General features: G+C 54.5%; 1 non-coding gene across 1 annotated transcript in view; it reads left to right on the forward strand.

Annotated features, from left to right (window-relative positions):
• The first annotated feature begins 3,343 nt into the window (after window positions 1–3,343).
• Window positions 3,344–5,000, forward strand: part of LOC124582314 — a 1,910-nt gene continuing 253 nt past the window's right edge. Inside the window, exon 1 of the ribosomal RNA XR_006973881.1 lies at window positions 3,344–5,000. This exon is cut by the window's right edge and continues 253 nt beyond it. This is a non-coding gene — a ribosomal RNA (small subunit ribosomal RNA).

Here is a 5,000-nt window from a genome sequence, read left to right on the forward strand (position 1 = left end):
AAAGGTGCACCCTGACGTGGCAAATCAGATGATGCCGCAGTCATTTACTTACGATAATCACAATCAACAAACCGGCCCCCCCCCCCCCCCCCAAAACACCTTTCCTTACAACAATGTGTACCTTAACCTAACCCGTATTGTACCTTAACCTAACCCGTATTGTACCTTAACCTAACCCGTATTGTACCTTAACCTAACCCGTATTGTACCTTAACCTAACCCGTATTGTACCTTAACCTAACCCGTATTGTACCTTAACCTAACCCGTATTGTACCTTAACCTAACCCGTATTGTACCTTAACCTAACCCGTATTGTACCTTAACCTAACCCGTATTGTGCCTTAACCTAACCCGTATTGTGCCTTAACCTAACCCGTATTGTGCCTTAACCTAACCCGTATTGTGCCTTAACCTAACCCGTATTGTGCCTTAACCTAACCCGTATTGTGCCTTAACCTAACCCGTATTGTGCCTTAACCTAACCCGTATTGTGCCTTAACCTAACCCGTATTGTGCCTTAACCTAACCCGTATTGTGCCTTAACCTAACCCGTATTGTGCCTTAACCTAACCCGTATTGTGCCTTAACCTAACCCGTATTGTGCCTTAACCTAACCCGTATTGCGCCTTAACCTAACCCGTATTGCGCCTTAACCTAACCCGTATTGCGCCTTAACCTAACCCGTATTGCGCCTTAACCTAACCTATATTGCGCCTTAACCTAACCTATATTGCGCCTTAACCTAACCTATATTGCGCCTTAACGTAACCCGCGTTGCGCCTTAACGTAACCCGCGTTGCGCCTTAACGTAACCCGCGTTGCGCCTTAACGTAACCCGCGTTGCGCCTTAACCTAACCCGCGTTGCGCCTTAACCTAACCCGCGTTGCGCCTTAACCTAACCCGCGTTGCGCCTTAACCTAACCCGCGTTGCGCCTTAACCTAACCCGCGTTGCGCCTTAACCTAACCCGCGTTGCGCCTTAACCTAACCCACGTTGCGCCTTAACCCAACCCACGTTGGGCCTTAACCCAACACACGTTGGGCCTTAACCCAACACACGTTGGGCCTTAACCCAACACACGTTGGGCCTTAACCCAACACACGTTGGGCCTTAACCCAACACACGTTGGGCCTTAACCCAACACACGTTGGGCCTTAACCCAACACACGTTGGGCCTTAACCCAACACACGTTGGGCCTTAACCCAACACACGTTGGGCCTTAACCCAACACACGTTGGGCCTTAACCCAACACACGTTGGGCCTTAACCCAACACACGTTGGGCCTTAACCCAACACACGTTGGGCCTTAACCCAACACACGTTGGGCCTTAACCCAACACACGTTGGGCCTTAACCCAACACACGTTGGGCCTTAACCCAACACACGTTGGGCCTTAACCCAACACACGTTGGGCCTTAACCCAACACACGTTGGGCCTTAACCCAACACACGTTGGGCCTTAACCCAACACACGTTGGGCCTTAACCCAACACACGTTGGGCCTTAACCCAACACACGTTGGGCCTTAACCCAACACACGTTGGGCCTTAACCCAACACACGTTGGGCCTTAACCCAACACACGTTGGGCCTTAACCCAACACACGTTGGGCCTTAACCCAACACACGTTGGGCCTTAACCCAACACACGTTGGGCCTTAACCTGCTCTGTAATTGTCATACGACGCGTTAAATTAGTGTAGTGTTGCCTAACTGCAACCCCCGCAATATAGTTTGCTACCCGCACTGCCCGGTCCCCAGAGTATCGCTTCATGTTAAACACCTTGCAGCTATACACTGTAATGCGGATGGCAGCAGGACGTACATGCTCAATGCCCTTCGCAGTTGTTCATTGGCATTCGCATGGCGAAGCACAGCCTACGTTGTGGTACGGCTTGTGTCAACTGTCCGCTGATGTTGTACGTCCAAATCACACACTGTACTGCACATTGGTCCTCATGTACTGAATGATACATCGTGGTACATGTGTGACCGTACCACGACTGCGCCAACAACGGCGAACCATACGGTCCAAATATTGTGCACTCAGCTACGTGTCGTCTCCCTATAAGAGCTGGATTGCAGTATGGTATGCCGTGGATGGCGATCAGCATGAGCCGTCTGTTGATGTAGTGGCGCGTGTTGTCAGACGTAGTCGTCTCTTCTCACTCACCGTGATAGCATGGTGCACTGCGTTCCACATCTGCGACATGCGACAGAGGCCGGTTGACAGTCGTTCGCGCAATGGACATCGCATACGTACGGGGGCCACCTTCCACGTGTTCGCGAAGCGTGCACATGTTGTTGCGTGTATGTGGGCAGACATAGTGTGTCGTGACACCTGACACAGGCATGCAACAATCGTTGAATTTGCAAATGGCGATGGACGTCTACGTTTGCTGGTGACGTTACGCAAATGAACAACTGGTAAACCGTTGTGGTGCGGTTGTTCTCGCTAGAGGTGAATCAGTGATGGCGACGATCGGTTGAGCTACCAACCGGTTGTTTCAGCGATACCCACCATGCCCACGAACGTGAATGGCATGTGGGTGTGAAGCGATACGCGGCGGTGGCTGGGTGGGACCGTCCCCGGCCGGTGAGGGGGGGCCTCCCGGCGTGCTGGCCGCGCGGTGCGTGGGCGCACGCGCTACAGCCGGCTGGTGGGGGCGGCCAGTGGCAGGCGCGCCGGCCGACGGAGGCGGCAGGCGGCGCAGCTGCGCGCCGGCGCACCCTGCACGCGGCGCCGTGCGGCCAAAGTAGGTCCTCGCGGGCCCGGTGCGAAGCGCGGTGGACATCTGCAGTGTGCTGGTCCGATTGAGGACTGTGTGCGCTGAGGATGCGCCGCCGCCCGGCGCTCGGCGCCGCGACGCCGTCTGCTGCTCGGTCGCCTCTGCGGTTCTCGCAGGTGGTTTGTATCGCAGCTGTGCGGACGTGTTGGCGCGTTCGCTTCGGCACCCAAGTGGGGCTTTTGTCCTTCTGTGGCGCTGGCGTTGGAGCTGCCGGCCACCGTAGGTGGCGCGTGTTGTCTCCCGCCGGCAATGCCACGACAGCACGCTCCCGGGCCTCTGTCGGCAGCGGCAAGCTCAGTTGGGAGCACGGGTGGTCGCACCTAAAGCGTCTACTCGCCAAACTCCGGGCGATTGCGCCTCTCTCGAACCCGACCAAGTACTTAGGACGGCGCTGCGCGCCGCCGGGACCTGAGAGGGTTTCGAGGTGTATTGTGCAGGGGAGCTCAGCCTCCTCCTGTTTGCAGAATAATTGAGCGGACGCTTGCGTGTTCGCGCGGGCCCCCGGGACACACTCCCGGGCGGCCGGCTGCTCAGCTCTAGTTGACGCAGCTCCCTGGTTGATCCTGCCAGTAGTCATATGCTTGTCTCAAAGATTAAGCCATGCATGTCTCAGTACAAGCCGCATTAAGGTGAAACCGCGAATGGCTCATTAAATCAGTTATGGTTCCTTAGATCGTACCCACGTTACTTGGATAACTGTGGTAATTCTAGAGCTAATACATGCAAACAGAGTCCCGACCAGAGATGGAAGGGACGCTTTTATTAGATCAAAACCAATCGGTCGGCTCGTCCGGTCCGTTTGCCTTGGTGACTCTGAATAACTTTGGGCTGATCGCACGGTCCTCGTACCGGCGACGCATCTTTCAAATGTCTGCCTTATCAACTGTCGATGGTAGGTTCTGCGCCTACCATGGTTGTAACGGGTAACGGGGAATCAGGGTTCGATTCCGGAGAGGGAGCCTGAGAAACGGCTACCACATCCAAGGAAGGCAGCAGGCGCGCAAATTACCCACTCCCGGCACGGGGAGGTAGTGACGAAAAATAACGATACGGGACTCATCCGAGGCCCCGTAATCGGAATGAGTACACTTTAAATCCTTTAACGAGTATCTATTGGAGGGCAAGTCTGGTGCCAGCAGCCGCGGTAATTCCAGCTCCAATAGCGTATATTAAAGTTGTTGCGGTTAAAAAGCTCGTAGTTGGATTTGTGTCCCACGCTGTTGGTTCACCGCCCGTCGGTGTTTAACTGGCATGTATCGTGGGACGTCCTGCCGGTGGGGCGAGCTGAAGGCGTGCGACGCGCCTCGTGCGTGCTCGTGCGTCCCGAGGCGGACCCCGTTGCAATCCTACCAGGGTGCTCTTGAGTGAGTGTCTCGGTGGGCCGGCACGTTTACTTTGAACAAATTAGAGTGCTTAAAGCAGGCAAGCCCGCCTGAATACTGTGTGCATGGAATAATGGAATAGGACCTCGGTTCTATTTTGTTGGTTTTCGGAACCCGAGGTAATGATTAATAGGGACAGGCGGGGGCATTCGTATTGCGACGTTAGAGGTGAAATTCTTGGATCGTCGCAAGACGAACAGAAGCGAAAGCATTTGCCAAGTATGTTTTCATTAATCAAGAACGAAAGTTAGAGGTTCGAAGGCGATCAGATACCGCCCTAGTTCTAACCATAAACGATGCCAGCCAGCGATCCGCCGCAGTTCCTCCGATGACTCGGCGGGCAGCCTCCGGGAAACCAAAGCTTTTGGGTTCCGGGGGAAGTATGGTTGCAAAGCTGAAACTTAAAGGAATTGACGGAAGGGCACCACCAGGAGTGGAGCCTGCGGCTTAATTTGACTCAACACGGGAAACCTCACCAGGCCCGGACACCGGAAGGATTGACAGATTGATAGCTCTTTCTTGATTCGGTGGGTGGTGGTGCATGGCCGTTCTTAGTTGGTGGAGCGATTTGTCTGGTTAATTCCGATAACGAACGAGACTCTAGCCTGCTAACTAGTCGCGTGACATCCTTCGTGCTGTCAGCGATTACTTTTCTTCTTAGAGGGACAGGCGGCTTCTAGCCGCACGAGATTGAGCAATAACAGGTCTGTGATGCCCTTAGATGTTCTGGGCCGCACGCGCGCTACACTGAAGGAATCAGCGTGTCTTCCTAGGCCGAAAGGTCGGGGTAACCCGCTGAACCTCCTTCGTGCTAGGGATTGGGGC

The sequence above is a fragment of the Schistocerca americana genome, unplaced genomic scaffold (assembly GCF_021461395.2).
Source record: "Schistocerca americana isolate TAMUIC-IGC-003095 unplaced genomic scaffold, iqSchAmer2.1 HiC_scaffold_409, whole genome shotgun sequence".
Classification (NCBI taxonomy): domain Eukaryota; kingdom Metazoa; phylum Arthropoda; class Insecta; order Orthoptera; family Acrididae; genus Schistocerca; species Schistocerca americana.